At 44.4% G+C, this 17490-nt stretch overlaps 1 protein-coding gene across 1 annotated transcript in view; it reads left to right on the top strand.

Moving 5' to 3' along the window:
- ITGA11 (integrin subunit alpha 11) overlaps window positions 1-17490 on the top strand; it is a 191793-nt gene that overhangs the window by 50553 nt on the left and 123750 nt on the right. The gene's annotated exons all lie outside the window — the stretch shown is intronic.

Genomic DNA, 17490 nt, shown 5'->3' with positions numbered 1-17490 from the left:
CGGAATACTGGCCCCCATATAAGGCTCCATACGGAATACTGGCCCCCATATAAGGCTCCATACGGAATACTGGCCCCCATATAACGCTTCATATGGAATACTGGCCCCCATATAAGGCCCCATACGGAATACTGGCCCCCATATAAGGCTCCATGCGGAATACTGACCCCCATATAAGGCTCCATGTGGAATACTGACCCCCATATAAGGCTTCATGCGGAACACTGGCCCCCATATAAGGCTCCATACGGAATACTGGCCCCCATATAAGGCTCCATACGGAATACTGGCCCCCATATAAGGCTCCATATGGAATACTGGCCCCCATATAAGGCTCCATACGGAATACTGGCCCCCATATAAGGCTCCATACGGAATACTGGCCCCCATATAAGGCTCCATATGGAATACTGGCCCCCATATAAGGCTCCATACTAAATACTGGCCCCCATACGGAATACTGGCCCCCATATAAGGCTCCATACGGAATACTGGCCTCCATATAAGGCTCCATACGGAATACTGGCCCCCATATAAGGCTCCATACGGAATACTGGCCCCCATATAAGGCTCCATACGGAATACTGGCCCCCATATAACGCTCCATACAGGATACTGGTCCCCTTATAAAGCTCCATACAGGATACTGGCCCCCATATAACGCTCCATACAGGATACTGGCCCCCATATAATGCTCCATACAGGATACTGGCCCCCATATAACGCTCCATACAGGATACCGGTCCCCTTATAACGCTCCATACAGGATACTGGCCCCCATATAATGCTGCATGCAGGCTGTTACCCCCCACATAATGCCCCATACAGGCTGTCCCCCCCTTATAATGCTCCATGCAGGCTGTTACCCCCCACATAATGCCCCATACAGGCCCCCCCTTTTAATGCTCCATGCAGGCTGTTACACCCCACATAATGCCCCATACAGGCTGCCCCCCCCTTATAATGCCCCATGCAGGCTGTTCCCCCCCACATAATGCCCCATACAGCCCCCCCCCCTTTTAATGCTCCATGCAGGCTGTTACCCCCCACATAATGCCCCATACAGGCTGCCCCCCCCTTTATAATGCCCCATGCAGGCTGTTCCCCACCTTATAATGCCCCATGCAGGCTGTCACCCCTCCTCTTTATAATGACCCATGCAGGATGTCCCCCCCACTCTTTATAATGCCCCATGCAGGCTGTTCCCCACCTTATAATGCCCCATGCAGGCTGTCACTCCTCTTTATAATGCCCCATGCAGGATGTCCCCCCCTCTCTTTATAATGCCCCAAGCAGGATGCCCCCCCCTTCTCTTTATACTGCCCCATACCTCCATACATAAAAAAAAAAAAAAATCAAATACTCACCTCCCTTCTCCTCACCTGCTACCTGCTGCCCGCTGTCCGCTGCCCGCTGCTCGGGTCCGAACTCCAGCGTTGTCGGCGTCTTCCCACTTAGCGCTCCCTGTGACGGCTCAGGGGAGGGCGCGGTGTAAAGGCGTCACCGCGCCCTCTGACCTGAGACGTCACAGGGAGCGCAGAGCAGGAAGACAGCTGATCTGCGGAGGCACGGGGAGAGGTAAGTATCCAGCTGCCAGGGCCCTGAGCAAGCGGCGGAGAAGGGCGGGCGCAGACACCGCTCTCCTCCGCCCATAGCCCAGCGGGGTGCGCGACCGCCAGTGGGCCCCTCTGCCTGCTCAGGGCCCCGGCATTTGCCTGGGTGCGCCGGGTGCTGACCCCGGCCCTGACCAAGAGTCACCTCTGTTTCTGAGGATAAGTTTATCCGAGTCACCAGCCTCAGAAATCGCAGGTTAACAGCAGCTCAGATTAGAGACCAGGTCAATGCCACACATAGTTCTAGCAGCAGACACATCTCTTCAAAAACTGTTAAGAGGAGACTATGTGCAGCAGGCCTTCATGGTAAAATAGCTGCTAGGAAACCACTGCTAAGGACAGGCAACAAGCAGAAGAGACTTGTTTGGGCTAAAGAACACAAGGAATGGACATTAGACCAGTGGAAATCTGTGCTTTGGTCTGATGAGTCCAAATTTGAGATCTTTGGTTCCAACCACCGAGTCTTTGTGCGACGCAGAAAAGGTGAACGGATGGATTCTACATGCCTGTTCCCACCGTGAAGCATGGAGGAGGAGGTGTGATGGTGTGGGGGTGCTTTGCTGGTGACACTGTTGGGGATTTATTCAAAATTGAAGGCATACTGAACCAGCATGGCTACCACAGAATCTTGCAGCGGCATGCTATTCCATCCGGTTTGCGTTTAGTTGGACCATCATTTATTTTTCAACAGGACAATGACCCCAAACACACCTCCAGGCTGTGTAAGGGCTATTTGACCAAGAAGGAGAGTGATGGGGTGCTACGCCTGATGACCTGGCCTCCACAGTCACCAGACCTGAATCCAATCGAGATGGTTTGGGGTGAGCTGGACCACAGAGTGAAGGCAAAAGGGCCAACTAGTGCTAAGCATCTCTGGGAACTCCTTCAAAATTTTGGAAGACCATTTCCGGTGACTACCTCTTGAAGCTCATCAAGAGAATGCCAAGAGTGTGCAAAGCAGCCATCAAAGCAAAAGGTGGCTACTTTGAAGAACCTAGAATATAAGACATATTTTCAGTTGTTTCACACTTTTTTGTTAAGTATATAATTCCACATGTGTTAATTCATAGTTTTGATGCCTTCAGTGTGAATGTACAATTTTCATAGTCATGAAAGTACAGAAAAATCTTGAAATGAGAAGGTGTGTCCAAACGTTTGGTCTGTACTGTATATATAGTGTACAGAATATGACACATGCTGCTACTAAGCATTAGGTAATGTATAGTTCATGAGTAATATAGAGGTAATACATAAGTGTAACATGTATATCGTGAATAGACTGTGATATGATAGTGTACAGTATAGGGTAAGATCTAGATTAGGATTTAGGACAAAAGGCTTAGTAGATAATTGTATTGGGTAGTAACTGTAGTTAGCTGAGGACATAGGATAAGATACAGTTACTGATTGGGACTAGCCCACAATAGAAAGGGATAATGCTAGTATAAAGCAGACTGCTTCCTGATATTATTATTAATATTATTAATATTAATCTGATATTATTCAGATAGGGAAGTGCAGTAACCAAGGTAAAGTTCAAGTTCAGTGGGCTGCTGGCGGCAGCGGGAATTATCGTTCATGGCAGTGGGAGACCTTACTAGAATCCCTTGCAGACATACCTGCAATGTCCAGAGCTCAGGGCTCGGTACAGGTACTGGGAGGAGTGCCTTATCCCCTGACGTACAGGGGACGATAGAAGTGGAACCTTGAGAAGAGAAGGTAGCAGATCCCAGGCGCACTGCGGGACTGAACAGGAAATCCCTGGGGCTGACAGGAAAAGCCAATGTAGGGATAGTCCAGGAAAAATGGATAGTAATGCTGGAAACGGACTGTGTTAAGGGAACAAGTAACAAAAAGTGTTGTGCCCTATACTGCGTGTTACAATCTGTTGAACTTGAACTGTCCGCTAAATACGAACTGTGTGTTCCCTGAGTTATGTGCGCGGCTCTGGAAGATGGAGGCCTTGAAACAGCGAGGGCCTGTGGTCTACACGTGAGTGTGATGCACCCCACACGGAGCAGCACATTGGGACTGGGATACGATTCTCCTGTAAAGTGCCAGGGCGATGTGAAGCAGCAGTTCGGTCATGGCTACCGTTTGTTGTCACTTTACACACATACATGTTGTCTCCGTTTTTTTCACTGATGCCACAAGTACCCATTATGACCTATGGTGCTATTCACATGTCCATGTTTTTTTCATGGACTGTGAAATATGGGTTTAGCTTCTGCTTTGTAAAATATGTTCATTACATTGTCTGTTTTCTCTTCTAGTTGAGTATAACATGTATTTGGTATGCATATGTTAATTAATGTACTAATGTCTTTAGTCGCTGGCTTGTGTCACTATTCCTGTTGTTCATGCAGTAATAAGATGGACCTCATCTGGCATTCATGTGTTAATGAGCATTGTTTCATGTGGCATTCATGTGTTAACAAGCCATAGAGACCAATATCCAAATCAAAAGCTACAACAGGCAATTCATGCATTTAATATCATTGCTAAAAAATGTATAATTATTGTAAGAATCGTCCTGTAATTGGCCTGCATGTTGACAGTTTCCACTCAGCACAGCAGAGTATAGATGGAACCTACAAAATGCCGATAGCTACAAAGATTGAAAAGTAAAGGACACAGGTCCATCTAGTTCCATCTTTGTTCATCTAGTTCCATCTTTGTCCATCAATCACACAGCATTAATTGCTAGATTAAAATGATTGTCCGACACCAAAATATTTTTTATTTTAGGCACGGATGGTTTTAAAATAATAAACCGGTAACAAAAGCGTTGAATGCTCCATTTGGACGTCAATTGACTGCTGTAGCCTGTGATTGGCTGCAGCAGTCAGATGACTAGAAGAACACGTTATTGTCTCATTTCTTTATTATTATTCTTGCACAATTTACTTTATATGTGCAAAGCATGAGCAGGGATGGAACGAGTAGGCTCCAGCCTATGTCCCTTCCATCTTTAAATTACAGGGGGTGTAATTTGTCAAAACAGATGCTACTGTAAAATATGCATTCTGCCACCACTGCAATATACCTGAAGTGCTGGTAAGGCCAGTTTCACACATACATATTTCTCAGTCCATACTCGGACCACGATGCACAGACCAGCAGTGGGTTTCCTGACCCGAACTCAACAGTCCGTGCATAGCAGATGGAGCACGGACCAGGAAACATGGATGTGTGAAACTGGCCTAGTTAAGGGGAAATACCAAGGGTGTGAGGCGAGCGTTCCCCGCACCAAGCACTCATTGATTATAGAGCAGAGCCTAGCATAGGCTGGAACTTGTCATAGACCCCTGCTTCAACCAATCAGATACTTACCCTTTGCACAGGGGGAAGCTGAAGAAGCATATGCTTGGGAGGCGGATAGAGCACTTCCAAAGATGTAAGCTCACACTGTATAAAGTAGTAAGTTGGGGGAATTAGGGAACATTTTTAAATGGTGAAGGACGTCAAAAGATTCTAAATACAGAGGCGGATCTACGGTAGGTCAATCAGCACCCAAGGCAAAAATTCAGTTTGGTGCTCCCCTCCTATAAACATCTTAAGTAGTTTGAGAAGTCATCATGTGACCGCTCATATGCGATTTGTACACTTACAGTCACCTGTCGATTAGCTGTTCTTTCTAATTCAATGTTCAGGGAAATACTAAAGCGTAGTTTTTCTCCTCTTCTTAGTGACGTCACTCCTCTACAGATTTTCCGGGTCACGCTGCGCTCTGCGTGACCCAGAAGAGGCTTTTACAATTGAAGTCTATGGAGCATCAGAACAAGGCACCGTAGACTTACAGTGTAAAAGAGACTTCCATCTCACATAGAGAGCATAGAGTGAGCCGGCCAGTTGCAATTGTGATGACGTCACAGAGAAGCAAAAAAGAACTTCACTGAAGAGAGCAGCGGTAGGTTAGTATATTAAAGGGGTTGTCCGGTACTTTTAAACAAATGCCAGTGTGTTTTAATGATAAATACAACCTTCTTTCTAATTACCTTGCGCTGCTGATACTGCCTGTGATCGGCGCTATCGGTGGCCACTCAAAGGCATCACGTGACCCCGCGCTGACGTCACGACAATTGAGGCGTGACTCAGCGCTGGGGTCCCCGCGGTGGCTGCTGGGTTGTGGGTGGGGTTACTCCCCCCCGCGTCACACCCAGCATCCACCGCGAGCTTTCCCGATGAATGGGGAGAGGGAGAATGCACGGTGGATGCTGGGTGTGACTCAGGGGCATAACTCCACCCACAACCCAGCAGCCACCAGTGGAACACAGAAGAGGGAGCCCCGGCTGCAGCCGCAACTTGTCGTGACGTCAGCGGATGTCAGAGCCGGCTGCAGCCGGGGGTCACGTGCTGCCTGTGAGCGGCCACCGATAGCGCCACTCACAGGCAGTATCAGCAGCGCAAGGTGATTAGAAAGAAGGTTGTATTTATCATTAAAACACACTGGCATTTTTTTTAAAAGTACCGGACAACCCCTTTAATACACTCACACTACATTAGATGCATAGATACACTATTTAATAAAAAAGATATAGATGGGAGTGCTTCTTTATCATTGGTAATATGGTGGGAGTTGTTGTTACCAGCTATCATGAGACTGCAGACTATACAGGGACCACAGTACTGATGAGATGAAGACAGTATTACAAATAAACATTTACATCCAGGTTTTCTTCACCATCTTGTCTATTTGCCATGATGACTTTTCACATAAACAGTTTGTCTCTGCAGACTTCTCCGTTTTTGGCTGCACATCCCAACATGGCTCCCTTAAAAACAACAGAGTCATTATAATGCTCCTGAAAAAGAATATCTGCCCTCAACACCTCATTTGCATATGAATTAAATGCTAATTACTATGAAATGCAGCAACAGATAGAAGATATAAAAATGGTGATGAATTTGCATTTCATAGATCTGCATGCCCATATTTACAGTTTGGGGAAGTTGATCCTACTGTCAGGCTCCTTTTAAAGATTTTAAATGCGTTTTTTGGTCTTATTATACCTGGCACTTCCATATTCAGTCATATTAGTTTTCCTTTTTTGTGGACATCTTGTTTCCAGAAGATATAAACTTACTACAGGATTGATATAATATACCTTTTGGCTACGTTCCTACAATGAGCATTTGGTGAGTTTTTGATGTTGCAGATTTTCTGCACCATTCCTGCACCCATTAAGTGAAATAGGTTACTTGCATTTTTTAGAAAATACGCAGAGTAAAAAACTCACCAAAAGCTTATAGTGGGAACGACACTAGTTACAGTAGATTTGATATCCCAATTTACCAGGACATGGTCCTAGTCTATAAAGCTAACTCCTATTAGTTGACTGAATTTCGCTTTTCAAAAGTTCCAACTTTTTGTAGCTCTCTTTTCCATATAATGGTCGCTGACAGTCGCTGTACATCCTTTTCTGGTTGTACAAACTTGTGACCACTGCAGCCATTCACTGGACACAGCCATGATGCGTTAATCATCACTGTAGCTAGTAACAGCTATAGGAGGAAGCATGGAGAGTGGCAATGGACCGGGCAGTGCTAGGAGAGAAGCAGTGATTCATTGGGGAGTATACTTTTTTTTTTTACACACTATGCTGGGCATGTTGTTCGTTTTTTTTTTATTAATAGTACTGGGAAACCCCTCCATCTCCTAGATAACAGCTATGCCTCCCTTCGCAACAAATTTCACTGGCTTCATGTTATGCTAACAATTACATAAGCAATTGCTCAAAGACACCTTAATTTTTTTGCAAATTTCTTTCTAATGTGCAATTGCAAAAGCCAATGGAGATGTTTCTGACCAAATAAGATATAAGAAACAGGAAAGGAGGAAAATATTCTGGTGTCAGTTTTATAACAGAGCGCTGCACTAACATGTATTCAACTATATAATATACTGTATTGCCTTATTATACTTTTAAAATGTGTTTCTTGTTGAAGAAGATACAATGTTTTTATACAATTAGGACTGTCCTCATGGGATATCCCGATGAATGGGGTACATGACATAGTTCTTAAAATATTTGGATAATTGTTGTGGAATTGCATGTAAATTACTCAGTAGTAGGGCTTGGGGATTAGTAGGAATAGAAAAACATGGGTCTGAACTGCAATATAACATGTGTTTTAGGGCTCGTGCACATGAGATCCGACAAAACATCGTTATTCTATGTTATTCTATGGGGTACATGTCCGATTTTTGTCAAATCCCTGCATTTGATCTAATATTCGGATCGCACTCAGCCATGCAAATCAATGAGTCCGGGGAAACCATCAGGCTGCACTTGGATGACAGCTGACTGTGGTCCGATTTCCGTGGACTGACAGAATGGGGAAAATGGAGAATTTTTTTCCTTCTCATCTGAGAGAATTGGAGCACATTATGATCAGAAATCCAAAGTTAAATCAGCTCACCCACTTGATTGTCCGGAGCACGGAATCAGCTGTGCAGCAGGGTTCCAAATCAGACGTAAGAGGGTTTCCAGCTCCAGATAAAAAATCCAAATTTTATTAGAAAACTTTTTTTTAAAAGAGTAATAACATGACCACAGTCACCAACCTCTCCCATAATATAATTAGACTCAGACGCGTTTCGAATTGCTGTTCTTATTCATTGCATGTCAAACAGGATATAGACATCAACCTTATATATCTGTTCCAGGTTAGTCACACGAGGTATAACTTCCAATCCTCTTACCCATATTAAAAGACCAATGGAAAAAAGCTTAATAAAATCAAGAAATAAAGCAAGGAATATTCGCAGTACCACCAGAATATTATACACAATGATATTAATAATGATAAATTAAATTGTGGCGGATATTTAGTCCATCAGGGAACCGTGACTTTAAGACTAGAGATGAGCGTTGTTCGACTTGAACTGTTCGCCAATCTCAAATTCGAGCTGTTTTGGGCGGTGTTCGAGCCGTTCGGCGAACACGAACGATTTGAGAAAAATTTGGCTGTTCGAGGTTATGTTCGATAACTGTTCGTGCACCAAAATCATAACTGGATTTTTTCTTAGTAATGATGAAAATTAATGTTAATACGCAGTTTGAGTGTACAGCGGGGCGGGGGGAGGGGCAGGGGATGGATCTCTGCAGAAATAAGGAAGATCTCCATTTTTTTTTCTCTTTCCCGCATTTACAGTGGGGAGGTGCAATCTGTCAGCCTATCAGCAGCGCACACACGGAGCGAAGTGCTTTTTTTCACACAAGCAAGGGCATGTGTCATTGGCAGTGTATGTCACATGTCCTTGCCCTATAAGACCAAGCCATTTTCCCTGTCGCCACCATTTTCTCACTGCTGCAGCTGCGTGTTAGACGGCACCGCTGTTGCTGTGTGCGCTATACCTTGTTAATTTCAAGCCAATTTTCGCACAAATCTACAGATAGCTTGGGAGTAGGGAATAGTTGTGATTGCAGTCCTTTTAAGGACTAGGTTACAGCATTTCCTACGACTTTTATCAGGCAGGTCTGTGCTCTTAAATAGATAGATTGTGGGAGTAAAGACTAATTGTAATTGGAGTCCTTTTCAGGACTAGGTTACATCAGTTCCTATCAGTTTTTGCCAGGCAGGTCTGTGCCAGTGCTGTGCAAGTTTTTTTCACAGCATTTGGCTGAATCTAGCAAAGCTAATCCTTTTTGGCCTATTGCAGAGTGTGTTAGTCAGTGGAGTAGCCTATCTGTGTTGCAAGATATACCACCTGTGTATAGAATACCAATTTTTTTACTGCACCTAGTGAAGTAAAATCTTTTGGGCATAGCATCATTCTATTAGTCCATCTATACTGACCTCCATCAGGTTGCAAATTGAATATAATTTTTTGTCTGCATCTAGCTCGGAAAAAATATTTGGCCTTCTAGCAGTGTGTGGGACTTTCTCTATTAGTCCATCTATACTGACCTCCATCAGGTTGCAAATTCAAAATAATTTTTTGCCTGCATCTAGCTCTGAAAAAATATTTGGCCTTCTAGCTGTGTTTGGGACTTTCTCTATTAGTCCATCTATACTGACCTCCATCAGGCTGCAAATTAAAAATAATTTTTATCTGCATCTACCTCTGAAAAAATATTTGGCCTTCTAGCTGTGTGTGGGACTTGTTCTATTAGTCCATCTATACTGACCTCCATCAGGTTGCAAACTGAATATTTTTTTTTTCTGCATCTAGCTCTGAAAAAATATTTGGCCTTCTAGCAGTGTGTGGGACTTTCTCTATTAGTCCATCTATACTGACCTCCATCAGGTTGCAAATTAAAAATAATTTTTATCTGCATCTAGCTATGAAAAAATATTTGGCCTTCTAGCAGTGTGTGGGACTTTCTCTATTAGTCCATCTATACTGACCTCCATCAGGTTGCAAATTAAAAATAATTTATATCTGCATCTAGCTCTGAAAAAATATTTGGCCTTCTAGCAGTGTGTGGGACTTTCTCTATTAGTCCATCTATACTGACCTCCATCAGGTTGCAAACTGAATATAATTTTTTTCTGCATCTAGCTCTGAAAAAATATTTGCCCTTCTAGCAGTGTGTGGGACTTTCTCTATTAGTCCATCTATACTGACCTCCATCAGGTTGCAAATTCAAAATAATTTTTTGTCTGCATCTAGCTCTGAAAAAATATTTGGCCTTCTAGCAGTGTGTGGGACTTTCTCTATTAGTCCATCTATACTGACCTCCATCAGGTTGCAAATTAAAAATAATTTATATCTGCATCTAGCTCTGAAAAAATATTTGGCCTTCTAGCAGTGTGTGGGACTTTCTCTATTAGTCCATCTATACTGACCTCCATCAGGTTGCAAACTGAATATATTTTTTTTCTGCATCTACCTCTGAAAAAATATTGGGCTTCTAGCAGTGTGTGGGACTTGTTCTATTAATCCATCTATACAGACCTCCATCAGGTTGCAAACTGAATATAATTTTTTTCTGCATCTAGCTCTGAAAAAATATTTGCCCTTCTAGCAGTGTGTGGGACTTTCTCTATTAGTCCATCTATACTGACCTCCATCAGGTTGCAAATTCAAAATAATTTTTTGTCTGCATCTAGCTCTGAAAAAATATTTGGCCTTCTAGCAGTGTGTGGGACTTTCTCTATTAGTCCATCTATACTGACCTCCATCAGGTTGCAAATTAAAAATAATTTTTTGTCTGCATCTAGCTCTGAAAAAATATTTGGCCTTCTAGCAGTGTGTGGGACTTTCTCTATTAGTCCATCTATACTGACCTCCATCAGGTTGCAAACTGAATATATTTTTTTTCTGTATCTACCTCTGAAAAAATATTGGGCTTCTAGCAGTGTGTGGGACTTGTTCTATTAATCCATCTATACAGACCTCCATCAGGTTGCAAACTGAATATAATTTTTTTCTGCATCTACCTCTGAAAAAATATTTGGGCTTCTAGCTGTGTGTGGGACTTGTTCTATTAATCCATCTATACAGACCTCCATCAGGTTGCAAACTGAATATAATTTTTTTCTGCATCTACCTCTGAAAAAATATTTGGGCTTCTAGCTGTGTGTGGGACTTGTTCTATTAGTCCATCTATACTGACCTCCATCAGGTTGCAAACTGAATATAATTTTTTTCTGCATCTAGCTCTGAAAAAATATTTGGCCTTCTAGCAGTGTGTGGGACTTTCTCTATTAGTCCATCTATACTGACCTCCATCAGGTTGCAAATTAAAAATAATTTTTATCTGCATCTAGCTCTGAAAAAATATTTGGCCTTCTAGCAGTGTGTGGGACTTGTTCTATTAGCCCTTCTATACTGACCTCCATCAGGTTGCAAATTCAAAATAATTTTTTGTCTGCATCTAGCTCTGAAAAAATATTTGGCCTTCTAGCAGTGTGTGGGACTTTCTCTATTAGTCCATCTATACTGACCTCCATCAGGCTGCAAATTAAAAATAATTTTTATCTGCATCTACCTCTGAAAAAATATTTGGCCTTCTAGCTGTGTGTGGGACTTGTTCTATTAGTCCATCTATACTGACCTCCATCAGGTTGCAAACTGAATATAATTTTTTTCTGCATCTAGCTCTGAAAAAATATTTGGCCTTCTAGCAGTGTGTGGGACTTTCTCTATTAGTCCATCTATACTGACCTCCATCAGGTTGCAAATTAAAAATAATTTATATCTGCATCTAGCTCTGAAAAAATATTTGGCCTTCTAGCAGTGTGTGGGACTTTCTCTATTAGTCCATCTATACTGACCTCCATCAGGCTGCAAATTAAAAATAATTTTTATCTGCATCTACCTCTGAAAAAATATTTGGCCTTCTAGCTGTGTGTGGGACTTGTTCTATTAGTCCATCTATACTGACCTCCATCAGGTTGCAAACTGAATATATTTTTTTTCTGCATCTAGCTCTGAAAAAATATTTGGCCTTCTAGCAGTGTGTGGGACTTTCTCTATTAGTCCATCTATACTGACCTCCATCAGGTTGCAAATTAAAAATAATTTATATCTGCATCTAGCTCTGAAAAAATATTTGGCCTTCTAGCAGTGTGTGGGACTTTCTCTATTAGTCCATCTATACTGACCTCCATCAGGTTGCAAACTGAATATATATTTTTTCTGCATCTACCTCTGAAAAAATATTTGGGCTTCTAGCTGTGTGTAGGGCTTGTTCTATTAGTCCATCTATACTGACCTCCATCAGGTTGCAAACTGAATACAATTTTTTTCTGCATCTACCTCTGAAAAAATATTTGGGCTTCTAGCTGTGTGTGGGACTTGTTCTATTAGTCCATCTATACTGACCTCCATCAGGTTGCAAATTGAATATAATTTTTTTCTGCATCTAACCCAGCCAATAGTTTTGGCCTAATACCACAGTTTGGCCACTCAGCTCTGCTCGGTTCCCATCCATTGTTTTTTTGTGCAAACAACTCCAGAGTTGTGAATTAGTTAACCACCAAAATGAGTGGAAAAAGGCCTGCTGCTGGTGGAAAGGGGAATAGGCGTGTTGGGATGGGGAAAAAAGGTTGTGTCCGTGGGGTAGGTGTTAAAGCAACAGTAACATCTGCAGAAGAAAGACCATCTTCCAGCCAAACTAAAATGTCTACTTCTTTTAGCGGACAATGTGATAAGATCCCTTTCTTACGGCCACGCCAATCGCTACAAATTCCAGATGAGGCACAAAAACAGCAGGTGCTTCAACGGATATCAAGTGCTCCTTTAAGTGGGCTCTCCTCCACATCAACTTCAACATCACAAATACTCCAGTCCTCAAAGGTGTCACCCCAATCGCACTTGCTTCCTCACAGCTCCCAAATCTCCAGCTGCCCGTCTGAGTATGAGGTAGAACAGATGGTTGAGTCTGCAGAGCTGTTTACTCATACTATAGCCTGGGAATCAGAGGTCGACTCCAGCGCTTCTGTGAATCCAGACGAGGAAACGATCTGCACTGATGCCCAGAATCTTTATGAGTCGGATCCAGGACCAAACGCAGAAGGTTCTGACCATAATGTAGACCCTCATTCCCAAACTGTAACTCCTGTTGGTGGAGACAATGAGGAAGACGATGATGAGACTCAAATACCTGATTGGAGCGACAACTTTAGTTTTTTGTCAGGGCAGGAACAGGTTGGCTCTGAGGACGACGGGTGTGATAACGCACAGGGTGATGATGATGAGGTTGGAGATCCCACTTACTGTCAACCCACAGTCAGCCAAGAGATGAGGTCAGCAGAGGAGGTGAAGGAAGATGCTAGTGACGACGAGGTCAGGTTGCGCCTTCCTGGACAGAGACGTAGTACTGGAAGCACGTCAACAACTGCATCCTCAAACACAACTCTGCCTCTCACCACAAGTCGTGGTGGCTCTTCAGGTCGCATGGGTGCTAAGCCTTGCATAGCCTGGGCATTTTTTCAGATCGATAAAGATGACCCAACTCGTGTTATCTGTAACATTTGTCAGCAAAAGCTAAGTAGAGGCCAAAAAATACATAGTTTGAGTACTTCATGCATGAACCGGCACATGGACATGAAGCATAAGTTGCAGTGGGAAGCTCAGTGTGCTACAATGCGGCCTAGCCGGCCGGGCCAACCACCGTCTGCCATATCTTGTGCATCCGCGGCCTCTTCATCCTCTGTGACTGGGGGGACAGCAGTCACACCTGTTTTGGGGCGCAGACCTGCCACCTCTTTACCCGCAACAGCCAGCGTGATTGGCAGGTCATCATTTTCTTTGGAGGTGGTAACACCAGCTGGTGTTGAGCGCTGTCCGACATCGATAGCACCACCTTTGGATCAAGGCAACCTAACATGTCCGCCTGCATCTTCCTCACAGACCGGCAGTTTGCCGGGGACACCCTTATCAACCCCGTCTAAGCACAATAGCCAGCCCTCGGTCCCTCAGATGTGGACAAGTAAAAGACCATTTCCTCCTAGCCATGAGAAAGCTAAGAGGTTGAATTTCACCATCTGCAAGCTCTTGGCTACAGAAATGCTGCCTTTCCGCCTGGTGGACACAGAGGATTTTCGAGACCTTATGTCCGTCGCAGTGCCCCAGTACCAGATGCCCAGTCGGCACTACTTCTCAAAGAAAGGTGTGCCTGCGCTCCACCAGCATGTCGCACACAACATCACCGCTTCTTTGAGAAACTCTGTGTGTGACAGGGTGCATTTCACCACAGACACTTGGACGAGTAGGCATGGACAGGGGCGTTACATGTCGCTGACTGGGCACTGGGTAACTATGGTGACAGCAGGACAAGGGGCTGCTGTTCAAGTCTTGCCGTCCCCACGAGTTGTGCATCAATCCTCTTTATGTCAAAGTTCCTCCACTGCTTCTGCCTCCTCAACCTCCTCTCGGTCTTCCACCTGCACCCAAAGCCTGTCTGGTCATGCCACAAGCTTTCTAACTGCGCAGAAGGGATCCTGCACACCTCCTTACTATGCTGGCAGTAGGGCTCAACGTCATCAGGCGGTTTTTACTTTGAAATGTCTGGGAAATGTGAGTCACACAGCTGAGGAGTTGTGGTCAGCTCTGGAGAACCAATTTCATGAATGGTTGTCTCCACTGGACCTGAAACCAGGGAAGGCCGTGTGCGACAATGCTGCAAACCTGGGTGCGGCCCTTCGCCGGGGCAATGTCACACACGTGCCTTGTATGGCTCACGTGTTGAACCTGGTTGTCCAGCAATTTTTAGCCCACTATCCCAGACTAGATGGCCTTCTGCAGAGGGAGCTGTGTGCTCACTTCCACCGTTCGCATCCCGCAGCTCAGTGACTTACATCTCTACAGAAGTCGTTGGGCCTGCCACTTCACCGGTGGAATTCAACTCTGCACATGTTGCAGCGACTGTGGCAGCACCGACAAGCCCTGGTGCAATACGTTCTGACGTATAGCCTGGGCCAACGAGATCCAGAGGTGGGGAAAATCACGCTGGAGGAGTGGTCTCAGATCAGGGACCTATGCACCCTTCTGCACAGTTTTGAAATGGCGACGAAGATGTTTAGTGGTGACGATGCCATTATCAGCATGACTATTCCGGTGATTTACATGCTGGAGCACATGTTAAACAGAATTCGGAGTCAGGTGGTGGCACAAGAGGAGGTGGAGGAAGTAGAGGAGGAGGAGTTGTATGCGGAAGGGCTAACATCTGCAAGGTCCAGACGGTCGGCAGCACCAAGGCGGCAGGCATGTGAGGGTGGGGGAGATGGTTTTACCAGGGCGCATGGTAGCAGCCAAACTAGTGAGGAAGGTGCAGGAGCCCAGGAAGAAGTGGAGGACGAACTGATGGAAGACTCATCAGATGAGGGAGACCTTGATCACATTTCTGTTGTGCGAGGTTGGGGGGAGAGGACAGAGGAAGGAAGCATGATTGTTACCTCGCCACCAACACAACAGGGACTTGGTGCTCCTGGATGCGCAACACACATGAGTGCCTTCTTGCTGCACTACCTGCAACATGACCCTCGAATTGTGAGAATTAGAAATAATCCTGACTACTGGGTTGCCACACTGTTAGATCCCCGGTGCAAAAGTAAATTTGCAGAAATTATTCCTGCCATAGAAAGGGATGCACGCATGCAGGAGTATTAGCAGAGACTGTTGCAGAATCTTACATGTGCTTTTCCACAAAACACCAGTGGTGCACGTAGTGAATCTCACAGTTCCAACTTGCCAACCGTGGGACCGTCAAGTGTTCAGCACTCAAACCGTAACAGAACCACAGTATCTGCTGGTAACATCAATTTTGCGGAATCATTTCACCACTTTTTTAGCCCATCCTTTGCAAGGCCACAGGAGACAAGAAGTCTGACACATAGTCAACGCCTAGAGATGATGGTACAGGAGTATCTCCAAGTAAACATTGAAGCCATGACTGTGTCACTGGACCCTTGCTCTTTTTGGGCTTCCAATCTGGATAAATGGCCGGAGCTAGCCACTTACGCCTTGGAGATTTTGTCATGCCCCGCAGCCAGCATTCTGTCTGAACGTGTGTTCAGCGCTGCTGGTGGTGTGCTGACAGATAAGCGCACGCGGCTCTCCACTGATAATGTAGACAGACTCACGTTCATAAAGATGAACAAATCATGGATCCGAAATGACTTTTCTACCCCTGTGTCATCCTGGGGAGAGTAAAAGCTTGATGATTGGTTAAAATCACCCTACCAACCGTTTTAAGCTTTCAAATTACTAATCATGTTTATCTGTATCTTGGCTGGAAAATAATTTGGGCTTTGTAGCAGTGTGCAGCACTGATTCTATTAGGCCATCTATAATAAGCTCCACCAGATTTAAAATTACTAATCATGTTTATCTGTATCTTGACTGGAAAATAATTTGGGCTTTGTAGCAGTGTGAAGCACTGATCCTATTAGGCCATCTATACTAAGCTCCACCAGATTTAAAATTAATAATAATTTTTAGCTGCATCTAGCCCGGAAAATAATTTTGGGGCTCCGAGATGCGCAAGACACATAAGTGCCTTCTTGCTGCACTACCTGCAACATGACCCTCATATTGTCAGAATTCGAAGTAATCATGACTACTGGGTTGCCACACTCTTAGATCCCCCAAACTTTTCGATCAACCTTTTCATTTTAATAAAGACCAAAAAAATGGTCATTTTTGAAATTCTAAGCATTAGCAGGTTATTAGAAACTGAAATCAAACAGTTTTCAACTCAAAACTTTATTCTAGGTGATGTTACATTTTCACATAGGACCCCTTGTTCGAAAGGAGCTTCTGAACTCTCTCGTCCATTGAATTTGTCAGGTTTTGGATGGTTTCTGCTTCAATTGTTTTGCATGAGGACAGAATACCCTCCCAGAGCTGTTGCTTAGATGTGAACTGCCTCCCGCCATCATAGACACTCCTTTTGATGATGCTCCAGAGGTTCTGAATGGGGTAGAGGTCAGGGGAGCATGGGGGTCACACCATAAGTTTGTCCCCTTTTATGCCCATATCAGCCAGAGATGCAAATGTTTTATGTGCAGCATGAGATGGTGCATTATCATGCAAAAAATGATCTTGCTGTGAAATACACGGTTCTTCTTCTTGAACCATGGCAGGAAGTGCTGTTTGAGAAAATCCACATACATTATGGAGTTCATCTTTAGCGCCTTCAGGGATCCTAAAAGGGCCGACAATCTCTCTCCTCATGATTCCAGCCCAAAACATTACTCCACCTCCTCCTTGTTGGCGCTGTAGCCGTGTTTGCGTGGGGTGTCCATCAACCAGCCATCCTCCACTCCATCCATCTGGACCATCGAGCGCTGCACGGCACTCATCCGTGAACAAAACAGTTTTGAAATCAGTCTTCATGTAATGTTTGGCCCACTGGAGCCGTTTCTGCTTGTGTGAAGTGGATAGAGGAGGTCGATAGGATGGCATATGCACAGCTGCAAA

Source organism: Phyllobates terribilis, unplaced genomic scaffold (assembly GCF_046119375.1).
Source record: "Phyllobates terribilis strain yellow unplaced genomic scaffold, ASM4611937v1 Scaffold_11__3_contigs__length_659146591, whole genome shotgun sequence".
In the NCBI taxonomy this organism is placed as follows: Eukaryota; Metazoa; Chordata; class Amphibia; order Anura; family Dendrobatidae; genus Phyllobates; species Phyllobates terribilis.
Note: the sequence above shows the minus strand (reverse complement) of the source record. Positions and strands in the feature narration are given on the sequence as shown.